Source organism: Calidris pugnax, unplaced genomic scaffold, assembly GCF_001431845.1.
Source record: "Calidris pugnax isolate Ruff unplaced genomic scaffold, ASM143184v1 scaffold44, whole genome shotgun sequence".
Lineage (NCBI taxonomy): Eukaryota > Metazoa > Chordata > Aves > Charadriiformes > Scolopacidae > Calidris > Calidris pugnax.
The window spans coordinates 45,636,588-45,656,231 of record NW_015094506.1 but is presented as its reverse complement, the minus strand read 5'-3'; the positions used below and the strand labels follow the sequence as shown (position 1 = coordinate 45,656,231).

The 19,644-nt window shown below is 42.7% G+C and overlaps 1 protein-coding gene across 4 annotated transcripts in view; it reads right to left on the bottom strand.

Moving 5' to 3' along the window:
* The window catches only part of SLC26A5 (solute carrier family 26 (anion exchanger), member 5), a 37,569-nt gene extending 22,898 nt beyond the window's left edge, over nucleotides 1-14,671 (bottom strand). For 3 of the 4 annotated variants that reach the window (XM_014963781.1, XM_014963780.1, XM_014963784.1), the window contains exon 1: nucleotides 14,531-14,671. The gene's annotated coding sequence lies outside the window, so the exon portion shown is untranslated. Of the gene's footprint in view, nucleotides 1-69; nucleotides 204-14,530 lie in introns of those variants that run through there. The other variant, XM_014963782.1, reaches the window with a different exon arrangement.
* Between the last annotated feature and the right edge of the window lie 4,973 nt (nucleotides 14,672-19,644).

Below are 19,644 nucleotides of genomic sequence, written 5' to 3'. Positions count from 1 at the left end.
GTTACTTTTTTAACCTCAGATTTGGCATTTCCTTTGAAAGAATGTATTTTGACAAGCTAGAGGCAATACCTGTGAATGCAGTTTAAAAGCACTAATTAGTCTGCAACAGGAGTTGCAGGAGTAAATAGACCACATTCACAATCTTTACTCTATGGAAGCCATTAATCTATGCTTCTCATAGGCAAAGAAAGCTTTTGCATTCGTTACTCTGTAAATAACTGCAGAAACAAAATTGGAAGGTTATATACATGCTTATCTGGATTTTGCTTCCTTGGTTTTTAAAGGAAACATCAGTGTTGAAGGGAGATTACTTTATTGCTGAGTTACTTCCTGCTTACTCACAAACTGTCACGTCTATCTCCAAAGACAGAACTCCAATTTCAACACTGAGAAAGTCACTTCTTTCTTCCAGAGAGCTAGTTGCTTCCTGCATCTATCCACCTGCTTTCTCCTCCCTCTGTTTCACATGCTTCTTTTCCCAGAAAGCATCTCAAGGATGCACAATTCACTACTTTCAAAAAGTTATTCTTTCAATAGATGTGACACTTACCGCTAAAACAGGAGTCAGGAGACGTACACAATTTTAAAACTAGCCAGAAGGTTTGTAAACATCTATTTGTCTGTCTGATTCAGTACCATAAATATCTTAATATGTTCAGGAGATATTCTGTTAATTTCTTTGCCCTGTGTTGGCTGCTTCCAGAAACGTGGGGCAAGAAACACAACTCCAGATTCCGAGCCAAACGAGAGCTGCATCGCTGAGCGGAGATGTTGGCTGGCACTACATTTGATGACAGAACGTGAGCACAACGGGAAACGGAGCCGTAATTGTGAACAAGGCCCTTGGGCTCCGGTCCAGCAAGTCACTTAAGCATGTGTTTGCCTTCAACCAAGGCAGCTAACCCAGAGGTGTTTAGTTTTCAGCTGTACATCAATATTTTCTGAGAAAAGGGTCACCACGCACAAATTAAACAAATCGCTACCTAAGCACTCAAGACAAACCTAACCACAGCTGGCCCCATACCCTGACTCAGCAAATACAGTCTGCCTGCCAGCAAAATACCAATATTGCTTCCTAAGCCTTCAGTTTGACAAAGGTGCTGGAATTTTCCACCCAGGGCTTGCTATCCTCTGCCTTCCAGGACAGACATGACCCAGCATCTCTTCAGTTCTCGTTCTTTCGTAAGCAATTTCCTTTACATGGTCAGTCACAAAAGGCTATTTTTACCAAAATTATAATTTTCTCTTTATAGCACATTCAAGATGTACTTCAGCTTTATCATGTGAAATAAGGTACCTAAAATTTGATATGATACCGCTCTTACAAACAAAGGTATTATCAGAGCGAGCTTGTTGCTTTTGTACTCCTGAAACACCTTTTAAGATTCTTTTACTTCTTTCCATAGTTTCAATTCACTGAAAAGTCTGAAAGACATTTTGTGAACTATTTCCTCATTCAGCATATTGTAACTCTCAGCATTATGATTTCCCCCCTGCCTGTAGATTTTGAGCCAGTCAATATTAGAATAGGATTGTTCTACCAGCAGTTCCCATCTGAGCAGCCCTCCGTTTGGTTTGTTGGGGTTTTTTTCCTCTCACCTCCACATTATTACATGTATCTTATTTCATATTTACAGCAATGCCGTCCATACTAAGATGTATGTTTGGCCACTAACATCTGCAGCACTTTTTTTCCACGTCAATGTCTACCTACCCACAAATCCCACTTCCTACTTCACATCTTGCCCTTTTACAGAGAGTGAGCTACCCATGAATCTTAGTGTATTAACTTCTGGCCAGCAAAACTGAAATTTTAACTGCCCTCATGTCTGCTGGAAGGGCAATGCAGCAGGGCACAAGCAATCCAGGAGCCTTCTGAGGTGCACTGATGATAGCTTCCTGCCACAGGTGATGGAGGAGCTAACGAGAAGACATGCTCTGCTGGACCTGTTACTTAGAAACAAGGAAGAACTGGTCAGGAGTATGAAGCCTGGGGACAACCTCAGCTGCAGTGACCGTGAGATGGTGGAGTTCAGGATCCTGAGAGAAACAAGACATACAGCAGGCTTACAACCCCAGACTTCAGGACAGCTGACTTTGGCCTGTTCAGGGACCTGCTTAGAAGAATCTCACAGGATTTGGTCCTGAAGAGAAGAAGGGTCTAGGCTGCTTTTCAAGGATTAGCCCCTCCAGACTCAAGAATGATCCACCCCAAGTAACAGGAATTCAAGCAAGAGTGGTAGGAGGCCTATATAGATGAACAAGGAGCTCCTGATAAAACTCATAGGTGAAAAAGAAGCATATAAGAGGTGCCAGCAAGGACAGATGACACGGGAAGAATACAGAGGCACACTGAGCCTGCAGGGGCTGGGTTAGGAAAGTCAAAGTCCACCTGCAGCTGAAGGACATCATGGAGAAGGACATCAATGGCAATGAGAGGGGCTTCTACAGCTATATCAGCAGCAAGAGGAAGATCACAGAAAATGTGGGCCCTCTACCAAGAAGGTGACAAACGACATGGTGAAAAATGACCTTTGCCTCAGTCTTTATCAGTAAGATCAGGCTTCAGCAATTCCAGATGCTGAGACCAGTGGGAAAGTCTGGAGCAAGAAAAACGTAAATCAGTGGAAAAGGTAAATGAACATTTAAACAGAGTGAATGTACACAAGTCCATGGGACCTGATAGGACATGCCCACAAGGGCTGACAGAGCTGGCCAGTGTCATTGCAAGGCCACTCTCAATTATCTTTGAAGGTCATGGCAACTGGGGAGTTTCCTAACAACTGGAAGAAAGTCTATGTCACTCCCACTTTCGGGATGGGTAAGAAGAAGGACTTAGGAAACTGCAGGCTGGCCAGCCTCACCATGATATTTGGGAAGGTGATAGAACAAGTAACCCTGGAAATAATTTTCAAACATGTTAAAGACAAGGTGATTGAGAGTAGTCAGCATGGATTTATGAAGGAAAAAATCACCAACTTGATAGTGTTGGATGATAAGATGGCTGGTTTTGTGGAAAAGGGAACGTCAGTGATATTCTTTATTTGTTTTTTTCAAGGCTTTGTCTCCCATAGCATCCTCAAAGGCAAGCTGATGTATGTGTTAGCTAAACAGTGAGGTGGACAGAAAACTGGCTGAATTGCCAGGCTCAAAGCGTTGTGATTAGCAGCATGAAGTCCAGCTGGAGGTCAGTCACTACTGCAGTACCCCAAATGTTGATACATTGGGCTAATATCATTTAATATATGCATTAATGACCCTGATGATAGGACAGATCGCACCTTTAACAAGCTTAGAGATGACACAAAACTGAAGAGAGTGGTTAATGCACCAGATGGTTATGCTGTCATTCAGAAGTACCTTGACGGGCTGGAAATATGAGCAGACAAGAACCTCATGAAGTTCAACATAAGGAAGCACAAAGTCCTGCACTCTTCCTGGAAGAAATAGCTCCATGCAACAGTAAATGCTGGGGATTCAATCAGTGGAAAGGTGATGTGCAGAAAAAGACCTGTGGGTCCTGATGGACAAAAAATTTGAACATAACCCAGCAATGTGTCTTTCTGGCAAAGAAGGCCAGAATCCATCCTAGGCTGGATTACGCAGAACATAGCCAGCAGGTTGGGGGAGGTGACCCTTCCCCTCTCCGCAGCAGTGGCGAGGCACCTGTAGAGTGCTGTGTCCAGTTGTGGGTTCCCCAGTGCAAGAAAGGCATGGGCATCCTGACAGCATCTAGCAAAGGGCCACAAAGATGATAAAAAAGTGGAGCACTTGACATATGAGGAGTGGCTGAAAAAGTTGGGGTTGTTCAGCTTGGAGTGGGGAACGTTGCAGGGAAATTGTATCAATGGGTATAAAGACCTGATGCAGCAGAGAGGCACAAACTGAAATACAATTCTGTGAATTCATAATGATCCCTTATGACATTATTCACATAGGATGTATCTTTTCTGATAATTAATTGGTGTGTTCTGGCAACATCAGCCTAATTTACAAATTAAGAAGCAATTTTAATCAATCTTAAACAGAAAACCCATTCAAACAAATCAGAACAAACAAAACCTACAGCTGAGTGCAAAAGGCACAAACCAAATGAGTTCAGAGGCTTGGTTTTGGCCAAACTGTTCCAATAAAGTGAGAATATAATATCAAAACATCTCTAAGGTTTTAAAAACATGCACCCCTTATTCCTCTTCCAAAAGACACAGGCCCCTGCCAACCCCAAACAATTCAGGTCTTGATTGGGATACATACTTTCCATATTCGACTTTGTTAAGCTTCAAGTAGAATGATTAATATTTGGAAGAGGCACACAAGTTTGTAATGTTAAATCCAGACATGGAGAGGTCTTAAGATCTCCAGTGTCTTTCTCATTTCTGCACACATGCCCAGGCTCTTCCAGGTACTGTGAGCATGCACAGAACAAACAGAAATTCAGTCCTGCCTCTGTTTGTCATGGTGAAATAAATGATATAGATGCATTTGACTAACTGAATAGGGCTCAACTGTAAATCAGTAATCCAGATGATGACAAGCGCTAGTTTGAAATACTACCAGAGGTCACAACCCAAGTTTCACCATCACTCAGTCTGAAGGTTTTTAAACTGTAAATGGAGCAATTCTGAATCTGTTTGAACAAGGAAGTTATATGAGAATACAAATAGAGAATATATATGAGAATATATTATAATATAATGAATCATGAGAACCATCTAATACAGAAGTAAACTTGCTGGAGGATACGATAGGATCTTGTGTTTAGCTATGGTTCACAGTGGATACTATAATGTAGAGAACAAATCACATGCTGTTAAAAGAGGTCCTAAATCTACACCAAAACTATAGCCAGATGCATCATTTTCTGTATTCCATGTCATGTCATCAACTTCATCTTAACAGCCCTACATAAACATGTTCTCTGATGACCATTTTGAATACTAAATTGTAGATAATACAATAAAGATAAAAGTCTTTAATATCATCCATCTCTTTTGCAAAAGCACACACAGAGCAAAGAGTGAGATGCTTGTGTTTACAACAAAGGGTAAGCATTGTCAACAAAGTAGCAAAATAGCAGCATTTTGTGACTGGTTGAAATGTCTCTCCAAGGATTTGCTGAATAAGGTTATGACAAATTGCCAAGAGACATATAGAAGGCTTGGAAATTCAGCTTTGCAAAAGTAGGTACTATCATTTTCATAAAGACAAAACTTACTTGTCTTTACCCAAAGGAAGAGAAAGGCAATCTCTGGGCATCTGAATCTCAATTGATAGGGGAATAGTGCTCTCGAAAAACCTTTGAACTTAACAGCAAGAATAAAATTAAAAAGCTATTAAGAAACACTGCCATTAATCTTATCAGCCAGATAAGGGTTGAGCCGAAGTAGCTAAAAGACTTACGAGCTGGCGATTCTTTATGTAACCGATAAAGGCCTGTTCTTATGTCTTTACTGCTATTATCAAATTGAAGGTGTTAAAAAAAAAAACCAAAAACGTGAAGCAAACATCAATTTATAACATTATCACCAATAATTAAGTACTTTCTCCTCCCAGTCTTAAACAATAAAGCACGGCTGTCAAGCCACCTACACTGATTCTTGCAGAGGGCAATTTTTCTATCCAGTCCACACGAATTAGAATGCAGCCATAACATTTGTAAGGACAGTGACTTGGCTGCTGCTCCTTAGCAGCCCTGTAAGGACTTGTAGGGCCTTTGTTCCCCTATAGGGACAAAAACAGAAAAAGAAAAAGCTGGAAACATAAAGAATAGTGTACTGTCTAACTACTGCAGTTTTAATAGGCTTATAATTACAAAATGAGGCACTTTTGCTCCTAACGTTGTGTATCTAACCTGAATGTATCTGAATTACCTAATGCAACGGGGAGAGTCAGTGGCAGATCTATTGACTTGCCTGTTTTAAAATAGCAGAAAACCCTTCTGGCTGCAAAGCACAGAGTTGCTTTAAATAGTGGAAAAGCATGAGTGGACAGTACTACTATAGCATTATAGTAGAAAAACACATCTGTGCTGGAAAATCCCAGGTTTGATCATGAACTGCAAAGTCGATGAAGTATTTTGTATCTTCAAGCTTAGAAATACAGATGATTACTATCAGCCAAAAGGCTGGTGGAAATACTGCCACTCTATGTAAAATATATTCTCCCAAATGTACACTGAAAACCAGTTATTGCAAGGTCTGTTCCTACTGTCTAAAGAGGCTAGGCACAAAACCAGAGACATTTTTAGGAACCACACCTTCTCTCATTTACCTCTTTCCTCCCTGGCCTCATTCCTCAGCGCCCTATCCCCTTCCACTTATCACCTTGAGTGATTATAGAATTATACCAAGTCAGAATAAAATTTTCTTTAAACAAGTACAAAGGTATAAAATGACTGGGTGGGGTCATAGGAATGTGTTCTCCTAGTTTTATTGGACTTTGCTTATTCTCTTTCCCTCTTTCCTTCTCCATTACACCCACTAAATCCACTAATGAATAGAGTGAATAACTGAATCCACTAATAGTTTAGAACTGTAGCCTTCATGCAAAGCTTCACAAATTTAGAAATAACTTGTAAAGCAAACACAATTTTCCTTCTGTGGGTCCTAAGCCAAGAAGTGGACTCAAGGAGTTATTCTGGTGAATGTTTACAAAAAAAAAAATAATTAAAAAATCAGGACCTTCAATTCCTATACAGCTTTTAGATAGGCAAAATTTTGTCTCTACTCCACACAGAAAGGCAAGATGGCTACATAAACTGTGTCGGATTGTGTGACAAAAGTTTCTCTGCACACCCACTGAGTTGCTCTGAGAGACAATGGCAGGACAGAGAACCTGGATAATACTCTGCTGGGCTACTTTCAAGTCCATCACAGGAGCCATCAGACCATCAAAGACTCATCTCCACCAGTCCAGAGATACGGGAGGGTCATCTATTGGACCTGGGAAGTCCTGACTAGCCATGTGTGTGCATGTGTGATGGCCTGTACCAGCAACTGGAGTGGGGCCTTGAGAACTCATATGCCCAGCTGCCAGCAACTGGGGACACTGGGTCGCAGGAGCTAGCTAGCAGGAGACTTAGTGTCTGAGCCCAGTTGCTGGAGGGATCCACCTTGTCCATACATACATATGTGTGTCTCTGTGTATCTCCAGTTATGTAGATATACGTACATATATTCTCACTAGTGGACTTCCATCCTGCTCGAGCAGAGAAGCAGAAGAGGATAAGGCTGTCAGTGCTGTCTGTCAGCAATCTGTGCAGCTTGCCAGGTATATACCTAACGGTGTGCGTGTGCTGCTGGGAATACCTTTGCAGCCTTCATAGTGGTTGGATATGGAGGTGCAGCAGCAGCCTCACCTTCCTCAAGCTGCTGGATTCAGTATGATATATTTTCCTCTAATAAACTGATATTATCCACTGAAAACCTCATAATTGTAACGTGAGGGACAGAGGTCCTAGTCTCAGAAAATGGTAACAAATTAGACATATATATATATATATATAAAAAAAGATTATGTAACTAATAAGGGGCATTTTATATTTCACGCTCCTTGCCAAAAAATACTTTAGCCTCTAAAGATTTACTCTGTGGACTAATGACTTCATTAGTATCTTAATGGTATCTCTTATCAAGCAGCAATCTTATGTTTGTTTTCAACAAGAGCATGTTTTGGGAACCTGTTATGATGATTGAGCTGTTTAATCAATTCCATGTAAGATAAACACATGGAGCACTTTGAGCAGCAGAACACTGGTGTCCTTCCCTGTCAGATACAGATAAGAGATGGCTTCTATTTCCAGCGCAAACACATCGATGACCAGGAGAACCCATGGAAGTACGATCACTCTTATTCCTGCTTTTTGTGGCTTAAGTGACCTTGGGTCTGAATCTGCTGTCCTCACCCCTTTTGAAATCCAAAAGCAGTAGCGAGTGACAGTGGAATTAGATAAGTTAATCAGAAAGGTACCGTGGCTGATGACCCCTTTATCACGCTTAAGACAACTGATAAGGATGTACAACCCCTCAGGGACAGGTAATCATTAGCTAGCTTCATTTTTCCAGCGGCTATCCACTGCCAAAAACTTTGTTGGAGCAGTCTTTCATTGTAAAGCTCCAGTTGATGATCAGAGGGGAGAACATAGATCAAGATAATTCATACACACCAAGCTAACTCAGAATAATTTCTGTAGTTCATGTGACCTCAATGCACCAATGATCTCCAGCAGCTGGTCCATCTTTTCTAGCAAGTGGAACAAACAGATCAAACAAGTGTCTGTGCAGAACTATATACTTCCTTCAGCAGAGAAGCCACCTAAAGAGTCATCCTCCGCCTCTGTATCTGCTTCATCAACCCTGTTTACACACATCACTAGCCTCTCAAGTGCTGCATCAAGCTAAAAACAAACAAAAGAACGCAGATTCAGTCAACATGTTTACAGCACAAACCTCTCAAGCCACAGGGGAAGCTGAAGGATAATAAAACACACTGTGGTCACAGGAAGGAATGAGTAGGACGGAGGGAGGGAAGAAGTGGGGGTTTAGGATGGAATTACAAATTTATATTCCAGTTTCACTGCTGAAAATAGAGCATGAAGTAACTACCTTAACTAATTCAAGGTTTTGAAACATCTCCAAGGATCCTCTATGGGGTTTTCTTCTTAACACTTTCTGAAAGGATTCACCCCTCTGCAGAACAGGCTACAGCCGTTCCTGTGCCTGAAGAAATTCCTGAGGAACTGTTGCTTCGGACAAAGCCAACAAAGAACTTCAGCACAGGGCAGACACTATCGGGGAAAGTATTAATGATAACTATTTATCCAAGCTGCAAATCTCTTCCTGCTAGTTTTGAGAGAGAAGTTCAACTTCCCTATCCATGCATCTGGAAGAAACATTTCATTCTTAGCATCTACTTTATAACACAGGTTTTCTGTGTATATCTTTTGTATGCCAGGTACCATACAAAATCCTACAAAAGCGGTGAGTAGGACGTGACTTGTGTCAGATCCTGTCCTCATTTATGCAGGTTAAGATTCTGGTATCCGAGCAATAGTGTTTTCCTGTCTCCTATGTACTTAAGGGTGTTGCTTCATGTTCTGAAGGTGATTGCCAGCCAGTGGGAACGACCTTCCTCAATATCTTGATGTCGAGGTTACACGTAAAGGCCATGAGGGCATAGAAAACACAGGCCAATGGTGCTTTTCCTTGAAATATTTAAAATTCATAGTAAGCAAAATTAACATGTACAGAAGTTTCCCTGATACACATTTCACAGCAACCCCTTTTATTCTGCTTTATTTGCAGAATCACCCTATGGCTTTGCATTTCTTCCGTGGCTGATGACAGTGTGTCATGGTTTGGGCTCACATTTTAATGCGACAAAGCCCTGTGTCTGTTATTAACTACACAAGTAAAAAGACTAACCTTCATGCAGCTAAAGAAATGACTCCCAATCCCAAAGAGAGCAATCAAATAAGATGGACAATATACAGAAATTGCTTTGGACTGATGCTAATTACTGGTTGGTGCTGAACATGTTCATATGTTGAAGATTCTATGCTACAGAGTACAGAAATAACAAAACAACCTACCAGTCCCATGTCCTTGCAGTGATACTTTAATTTTACTAGGCTATTGAAGCACAGAATGCATTTCAGATGCGTTGGACGGGTCTTCATAAATCAGTGGTATTTATTGGGTAGAACTGAAGATATGTATATTCTGTTCAAAGCTCTAAGAAAGTCGTGGTGTTCGTCATCCAAGCATGTAGTAAAGCTAAGACTCCACCTACCAAAGCATCATCTGTACCAGATTTGTAAAGATCTCAGTCACAGACTTTAGTTCAGACAGGTCTGTAGGGGCAAAGAGTTCTCCAATTGACTCTTCAAGTGTGTTTGGCAGAACAACCCAGCATGAATGGATTCCTGCAACAGCTAACACTAAAACAGCGTGCCGTAATGAAGGAACTGGAAGAGCAACAAGGGTGCCTGGGCTGAGGATAATGAAATGAAGAAAGGTTCATCGAGTAATTTTCTGGGGGACTTCCTCTTGCAAAAACCTTCATTCTTCAGAAGCACATATGCAAAGAAATGTGTCACCAGAAAGTAGGGAAAAAGAAAATCAAACTCACTACCTCTGTGTTAAAGACTCGGATCACCTGTACAGCTTCATGGACACAAATACAGCACCATCTATAGCATTGCAATGCCACAGTGAAAAAAGATCATAAGCATTGATTTTAAACATTAAACTGGCAAAGAAATAAAAATATAAACACATACTACAGAACTGAAAACAAGCAAACAAGAAGTATAATGCAAAATTCCAGATTGAACAACGAAATGGACCAGAAACAGAAGAAAAAGAAACACTAAACCTGAAAGAAATAGGGAGGGCTTAGAAAACAATGTTATGTCAAAGCTGTGTAGCTATGGCACTATCCTAATGAAGCAGGAGATGCAGGGTTAAATCCCAGCATGCTGAAGTGGTAATTGAACTCAGATCTACCTTTCTCTGGGAAAGGACTTTCACCATGCTGTACCATAAAGTTATGATAGCAGCAGCAAAACATCAGTATTTAGAGAAGAAATTACAGATGCCTGTATCTATGAAAGATCTGTGGTTTTCTTCCTGACATTACTCATCAGACATGCCTGAGCTTAGCAGAGCTCTATGAGAACAGGAATAGGCAGTGTTCCCCATGGCCACCTCAGAATAGCAACCCAAGTTTTCTCCTGGATGATACAGGGAGTTTTGAAATCTGCTCCATGAAAACCAGGTGCCCAAATGGAAATTTTATAACGTCTACCCATCAATCCTTAATTTGATCTGGTCCCATCAGACTGATCTCCAACAAGGATGTTTCAAACAACAGACACTGCAATCTTTGATTTGGATTGGAAAGTTATGTCCATGCTTTATTACGAGAGGTTTTCTGAGGAGTTCTTGAAAATTCTAGACCTGCCCCAGAACCTGATTTCCATAAAATAAATGAAAATGAACAATTTGACCTTAGCTGTAGCTCAGTTTAGGTGTGAAAATCCCAGGTTTTAAATTAATAGACTAAAATCTATTAATTAGCTAAAAACTCCTACTGCCTAACAACCCAACAAAATTGGACATATAAAATAGTTGGCAAGTCAAAGCAGAGTAGCAAAACTTGATCTGCCATATCTGCAAAACTGGGAAAAATTCTTCAGTGAAGGCTGGAGGAAGAAAGACTCCACACAGGCAGTGAAAATACAAATTCATTTTCAAAGAACTCCCAAGAAGACAATCACACTATTTGTCACTTTGAAGGTCTCCCCAGCTTGTCAGTCAATAAGATACCAAGTTGCCTTAAAGTACCTCATGCATAGACACATACATTTGGTTTACAAATAACAGATGATGGAAGGCAATTTGATTCAGATTACTAGCCAGGATTTCTAGCTTTACTTCTTCCAAGCAGTGACGAAAACAAAACTAAAAAAAAAACAAACTAAAAAAAAAAAAAAAAAAAAGATACAGTTAATGCAAATCTTGAGACTAGTAGTCCAAGTTCCCACATCGGCCAGTTACTGATGTGTGTACTCCTATGATCATTATTAAAATCTAAATCTTATCAATGCAACTGGCTTGCAAAACCCATTCAACTGCCTGCGCAAACTTACAGCTGTATCTTCATATCAAAGATCCCAAGGGAGTATTTGACACAGCTATAAACAAACAGACATTCTCATTATCTGGATACATGGAAAATAAGACCTGGACTTTGCTGTTGCTTGACTTCTGAATAACAAAAAGCTACAGATAACTAACTATGAAACAGTACTAATGGCTGGTCTGGAAGCCATATTAAAAAATACCATCAAGAATGACTATAAAGAAATACTATCTAGCAGGACAACATTATGGTGGCTAACAGATCGAGAGAAGGAAACTCATCAGGATAAGTAAGGTGTTTAATTCATTAAACTTCACTGCTAAATCAATAGGCTGATTTGAGCTTGAGAATTTTAGCTTCAGCATAGTCTTCTTGTGCTAAAAGTTATAGATCTACCAAACAATCAGACTTTAATTATAAGCACGTCAGCCTTTAAGCAAATAGTTACCCTACACAGAGTTTGTACAATAGAATCGAAAAACCACACCAGCTTTGGACAGGTTACTTAGGCAGAGGAAACAATTTAGTCACAAGACTCCACCCTGGAAGTAGCAGCAGTTTTTTTCTGATTGGACTTAGAGCTTTCCTTGACAGAAATGTGATTCTGGTTATAACCCAACATTGTCACAGCTTCCCCCATAAATATACCTTTAAGTGTGAGAAGCTTTTAGCAGGAGATTGCTGAGTTAAGGCCCTCAAGTCTACAAGTCTATGCAAGGGGGTAAATGCTATCACAAATGAATATGCTTCATCAACAACCAGCAGTGGCTTTGCATGGGTGAAACTCCATTCTCTCCTTATACTCTTTCCCTATTCTATTTCTGAGATATTTCAGAGTACATTGCAAGACAATAAAACAGTTCAGGAATACTGCTAAATGCAGAACTGGAACACATACGATGTGTCCTGAGAAGGCTTGGAATTGCCACACACCAAGTATTTAAAAGTGTGATTATTATCACTTGAGGAAGACCAATGTGAGAGTTGATCCAGTGCAAGTCACCTACATGTGCTTGCTTCTGGAACTGTACAGTTAATTACCTCCATTTGTCCATTTTTACAGCAGCTAGTAAAGAAGCATCTTATTTATGAAAATTTTGTAGTATAAATCAAGACACTTGTTAACCCAGAACACGTTCGATTGCACATTCAGTAGAAGACATATTTTAAAAGTCTGAAAATTTTAGGCTTCCTTTGAGAAAGTTTTGGCCAAAAAAATTCCAGTGGCCAGACCTTTGTTAAGCCTGTCAGTTATCTCCATCCAAAGCAATGCTGAGCAACTGTGATAGATATGAAGAATCATGAATGAACATTCTGCTGAGTCATCAGTGAAATAATAGCAGTAATTTATTCTTTTTTTTTCTTACTGCGGGACTATCTCTAAAAGCCTGCTGCAACAGCTTGGGTTATCTGAATTTTTGGAGCATCCTGAAAACACCTGTCAACGATATTTCAACGTTCAGACAATTAGAAGTTTTTCAATAGCAGTGTGGGCACCAGCACCACAAATTTAAGCCTACCTACTTAAGCCTACTTTCACTGAGCCTTTCTAAGGAGTTCAAAATGTTCTCACAGTTTGCAGACCAAAGTCAAAAAATACTGACATAAGGAAAGTCACAATCTTATTCTTTGCCAGAAAACTGGGGGGAAGAGGAGGGAGTGGGGGAAACAGTTCAATTAAGGTATTGGAAAGGTTTTGAAGATCTCTGGGTTGAAGTTAGTAACAAAGCACAAGGCAGTTATTTCTTGTTATAACAAGACTTCTCGGAAAGTCGCTCTGACCTAAACCGACAGCCTGTAGCTTAAAGCCAGAGAGTTGCAGTCGCTGGATGAGGAAATGACTGATCCCTCAACCTTACCCTGGTTTCCCCTTTCATTTTTCTTTTGCAAGTTATCCCGGGTGTTTTGCGGGTATCTTACAGTTATTAGCAGCCTGGGTGCCGCTGGCTGCCCGGGCAGCCCCTGAGCTCTAAGGAGCACGTTGAGAAGAAGGCGCAGACCAGCCCGGCCGTCTGGGCAAGGCGCCGAGACCAGCACCGTCTTCACAAGTGCCTTTTAAACCGCTCCTGTCGCCCAGGAAGCTCCGGCAGCTTCGGCGGGGGCCGGCAGGGAGGGCGCGGGGCTCGGAGGCAGGGGCCGACGGGGAGAGGGGGACGAAGGGAGCAAGGAAGGGACAGCGAGAGGCGGCAGAGCCCTGCAAGACACGCTCCCCAGGCCAGCTGCCGGCCCGGGATGACCCCGCGGGAGCCGCAGGCACCGGGAAAGCCCGACTCCCATCATGGCAAGGAGACATCCCCTCAGGAGGGACCGCTTCAGGAGATTGCCCCTCAGGAGAGGGCCCCCTTCAGGAGAGGTTCCCTCAGGAGAGGACCCCCCTCAGGAGAGGACCCCCCTCAGGAGAGATGCCCTCAAAAGAGGACCCCCTCAGGAGAGAACCCCCCTCAGGAGAGATCCCTTCAAGAGAGGACCCCCCTTAGGAGAGATCCCCTCAAAAGAGGACCAAAGCCCGACTCCCATCATGGCAAGGAGACATCCCCTCAGGAGGGACCGCTTCAGGAGATTGCCCCTCAGGAGAGGGCCCCCTTCAGGAGAGGTTCCCTCAGGAGAGGACCCCCCTCAGGAGAGGACCCCCCTCAGGAGAGATCCTCTCAAAAGAGGACCCCCTCAGGAGAGGACCCCCCTCAGGAGAGATGCCCTCAAAAGAGGACCCCCTCAGGAGAGAACCCCCCTCAGGAGAGATCCCTTCAAGAGAGGACCCCCCTTAGGAGAGATCCCCTCAAAAGAGGACCTTCTCAGGAGAGGACCCCCCTCAGGAGAGGTCCCTTCAAGAGAGGACCCCCCTCAGGAGAGGACCCCCTTCGCCACCGGCCCCGCACGCCGCGCTTACCTAGGCGAGCCCGGCCGCGCTCCGCTCACCCCCAGGCGCTGCCTCGCTCCAGCCCGGCGGGCGAGTCACCCACGGCTCCGGCCACGCACCGCCTCCCCTCCACGCCCAAGGTGAGCGCAAGGGGTGCGGGCCGGGCGAGCGGTGGCGGCAGCCCGCCAGCCCCCGCCTCCTCCCCCCGCCGGCCGCCGGCGAGCGCGGGCGCAGCTGGGACTCGTAGTCCCCCCCTCAGCCCGGGCCGGGCGCGCACCCGCCGCGGCCTACAAGTCCCAGAATGCCGCGGGGCCGCCGGTGCGGTGCACGTGTGCGCAGGGCTGGTGCGCGCCACCGCCCGGCGGCGCCGTCGTGACCGTTATGGCAGTTACCTCCGACCTGGCCGGGCCCGGGCCTGGGTGTACCCGAGGCGTCACCCCCAGCCCTGCCGTTCGGGTAGATAGACCCACACACGCGAAATGTATAATTACAATATAAATGTAATTGTTTTCTATTTTAAGTACAGAACTATGCCTGGGGGTGTGGGGTGGGCACGGGCTGGCAGTGGGACAATATAGAGGACGGGGCCTGGGGGCTGGCTTTGCGGTGTCCATGTGCTGGGGTACGCCCTGGCCTTTAAAGAAACCCCTGCCGGGTTGTCCCGAAATTCCGGTGAAGGAGCCTCAGGATTTATTGTCTAAAGTTGATTTGAAAAAGCAGACATCAGTGCTCCATCCTTTAAGAACACGGCATCCACAGCAGGCATCAGGTGTGGACGTGTGCCAGGCGTGTAAATGAACTTAGAAGTAGACATTTCCGAAGGACTTCATGTTGATGGGACACTTCAGGAGACTTCCTTACAATTTTTTTTTCTTTGTTTTTTTTTTCATGAGGAGCATATTTTTGCCACCACTGCTGCCTGAGAAACATGCTTGTCGGCCTGGGTCTCAGCGTGGTCAGTCTCACAAGTGAATTGATGCAGTTTTTTATTCATTTAGGGATGCAAAGGATACATAGGTATCAATTTCCTTGTGAATACTCAGGAATTCATGAAATACTTTCACAGATCGCATCTTTCAGTCCTTGATTTATGAATGTTTTCCATCATAGCCATAGCTCTCTGCCTTGCCCAGGAGAAAATGCTTTCCCACCACTCAGAATCTTAGGGATTTAGTTTTGTATATAGAACTGGTAGGAAGAAGCCATTTCGTAATTCTTATGCACTGAAACCATGAAAAAAAATTGTAAAACTGGTGTCTACAGGAATGTATAATTTTCAAAACCTTAAAATGATTACTTCAAATGTTCGCCCTTGTTAGCGTTTAAGAGTAACTTAAATAGAATTTAAATTAAGCTGAAATACAGTACTTTAAATTTCAGTGTTGACAAACTGAGAAATTTCAAGGTCAAAACATCCAAAAGTTGGATTTTAAATAAGAGATTTGTTATAATCAATATAGGCTGTAACAAAAAGGCATTTTGGTGAATACTTTCAGAGTGATATATTAGATACGTCACATACATCTGACTTCATGTGGAGTAGTGCTGGATGCCATTGTTACATGGAACTGGGTAAATGAAGATACTTTCAGAAAGACATCTTTTTTGATTCATATTTATTGAAAAAGCTTTTTTTTCCTGAAGTTCTGTAGCTTGTGTTAGAGTGCAGGTGAAATCACCTTATGAAGGTGGTGTTTCATCACTGAGGTACTGAAGTTCTGAAACACTTTATTACCAGTAAAGCATACATTACAGAAACATTCTACAGACAGGCCTGTGTTTATACACCCTGCACAAGGAGGAGGGAGAGGAGAAAGCCTGAAACAAACATGGGAATAACAGATTTCCTGCTAGAAAAATCCACAAAGGTATAAATCATTTTGAATGTTACAGTAATCCACACTACGGATTACATTACACTAATTGTGTCAGTGATTGAATTTAATTACATGAACCGAAGCTGGTTTTAATTTCTTGTGCGCGTTTTAGCGTGACCCACTGGGAAGGTTAGTAGTTCTTTTTATTGCTTCTTTCCAGCATTGTCTAAAATGGTAAAAGATGCTTCAGATCTTCAGCACTGAGAGAAGGGCAGAGATTAATATAGTGCTGAACTGAGTAGGAACAAGCTGAAAAGAGTGCTTTTGATCAAAACAAAAGAAGGGAGGGGAAGTTAATACAGAATAAACAATATGGACAATTGGAGAGACTAAAAAAAAAACCTCCTGTGGAGGGTAATTGGGGGAATTAGTTAAAGGCACACACACCACTGGAGCTGTGTGATGACAGAAGGCCCAATGTGAGCTTTGAGGGCTTGTCTGGCTCACAGGGTATGGAGCAGCGGGAGCCATTGCTCTCCAGCAGCATAAGGAAGGCTGTGAGGCACCGTCAAAGGCCAGATCCAGCGCTTACTAACTGGTTAGAGCTCCAGTCGTTGGGCTGTTTAGTTCTCAACTACCTCAAACAACTGCCAATAGTGAGTAAAGGCACAGGAACTAGCTGAGGGGCTGGGGAGTGCAGAGACTTCTAATGCTTCTGGTTGATTCATTGGGGTGGACACCATACAGGACATCCCAAATGAACAAAGTGGGTCAGATGGGCTTTATTCACTGGGTCACTCCCAGTCGCTCCTTAACTACACTCAGAGCTCTTGAGACAACTTTTTTAAGACAGAAAAAACCCTGTATGTGTTTGACACAAGTTCTAGGACGAGTCAAAACAGCTGAGTTAGTAAAGTTGAGGTGAACATTTCCATATTGAAGTGAAATGCATCTAGATTTACAGGGATTTTCCAACTGATTTCAATGGCAGTTGGCTTGGTTCTCATATTGCTTTTGTTAATTAGTTACTACCCACATCCTATACAGATATATTAGTCATGTCAAGCTTTATTGCTGTCCTTAATAGCACAGTTTATTCTAGCAGACTCTCAAACATTAGGATAGCTCCCTTTTTACCATGAGAAGTTCCTTCAAAGTGACTGAACTCAAATCCTTTAAAATGTTCCTTGAGAAGGGTGTGATTTTAGATGAGCTACGTTGATTATATGCAGTTGTGAATTTGAATGAGTTGAATGGCTTTGCACCTGCTGTTCCTAGCACACCTGGAACAATATGGTATCAGCAGAAGGCTGGCATGTATGTGGGAAAGAGGAATCTGGGACTATCAGCCAACTCTGGTGGTAGCAGCAGTAGCATCCTAATGCAGAAGTGGCTCTGAAACCTGTGGGTGCCCAGTACCTCCAAGAGTCCAGCCTTTGGCCCAGAGGCAATCAGGGAAGCAGCCGAGCCCTCTGAAATAACTTCTTTGCCACTAGCTCTTTCACAGCTCTCCCCTGAGCAGCACAGCTCGAAAGCACAACCAAATCATATATATTTCTTTTTTTCTAAAGAAGCTTAACAAAGGTACTTTCTTTCAAAAGAAATACAGATTCAAACTATAAACCCAGCATTTATCAGCGTCCTCCAGCACAGTACTCTTCCATGCCTGGAATACTATTTTTACTGGAGTTCTCCTTACAGCATGCTGGTTCAAACTTTCCCCACCCAGCATTGTGGTAATTAGCCATGCACAGACCTAATTCATTAGGCTTGCTGCCAGGTCAGTCCCTACAGCTGAGCCAAGAAGAACATGGGGAAGAAAAAGCAACAGTCATGGAACATCAGGAACACAGAATACTAGGCAGTTTGTTCATGTGTCACCTATACGACTTTTACAACCTACCTCATATCTCGCTGTTGTTTCTTCCAGGAGCAGATCCACCACCTGTGGATGGTAGGTGCTCTGTGTACTGCTTCACAGGAGAAATGCTGCAAGTGGTTATGTGGTCTCAGCTGCTCCAGATTGCTAACAGCCATTGAAGAGCACTTAAAGGCCATCCATGCTTAAGGTAGGCAAGGCCTTTTGCTGATCTCATTTGGTTTTGAGGCTCCCTCACCAGCTCAGGGGACAGCTGGAACAGCTGGCTTGTTCCAGTTACTCCAGTGTTGAGTTACGTTTAGTTTGTCACTACAGAGCTAAACTGCGTGTGGTTTATCTGCTGTACCTTGCTGCTTGTGCTTGTCCCTTTGTGTGTCCAGCAGTGGGTCTTAGAGAGCCATGCATCAGCTTCCTGCCTGGATAATAGCCCAGCCCCATTCCCCGCTGATGGATAATTGATGGGGTGATGCTGTGGCAGCATTTCCACCCAGTGACATTTGCTCTGAAGGGTTAGCAAGTAAATGAAACACAGATCCATGTTTATGGCTGTTGTCATGTCTCTTTCCAAATGTTTTCCTTTCTAGTCTAAACAAACCAACTCTCTCTACTTGGAAGCTTGGGATTTCAAGAGTCTTGTTTTTGCTGTTGTACTCTGCAGTCTCTCCAATTTTTTACATCTGTATTTAAGTGGAGGGCTCAACAGCTGGCAACTGCTGTCCACTTTACCAGCACTGACAGCCATATATATATTTACTGTATTTTACTATAATCACTTCTATTGATATAATGCAAAATGGCATTTTTTTAAACCGCTTTATGTTGTTAATTCTCTTCCTGCTGCCTAATCAGATATTTACTCACTTTGTGTGCTGGTACCTTGCTCTTTGACAGTGTCTTGTCCTTGAGCATATTTGCTGTGTTATTTCATTTCTACCCGTTTCTCTAAATTGTCAAGTTCATGCAAAGCCTAATTCAGTCCTTCAAAACACTTGTGCTACGCTTATTTTCCCTCACTAAGGTAATGGTTATGACCTGTGGATGAAGCAAGCTCAAGAGAAGAACATTCAGGCAAAATTATGAGAACTGCAGGTTTTGGTTGTTCCAGGAACTCCAGAAGGTCAGAGCATCATCTTCTTCTATTTTATTTCATTTCTCTTATGTTCTCTTTATTCTACTGGAACATGAGCTGATAGGAGATATGAGGAAGTCTATAAAGCATACTAAAAGCATCAGTTTTCATAGTTACGCCTGCCAAAGTTTTATACCAGTAGATAAGCTTATTAGTGTATTTTATGGGACTGTCACTGATTTATTGCCATTGGTTATGTGCTGTGTCACCCTTCCTATTTTAACAACTATTTATTGTCAGATGACTCATTGTTTTCAGTCATATGGGAGGAAAAATAAAACAGTACATACACTGAGTATGCTGTGTGTGCACACTACCT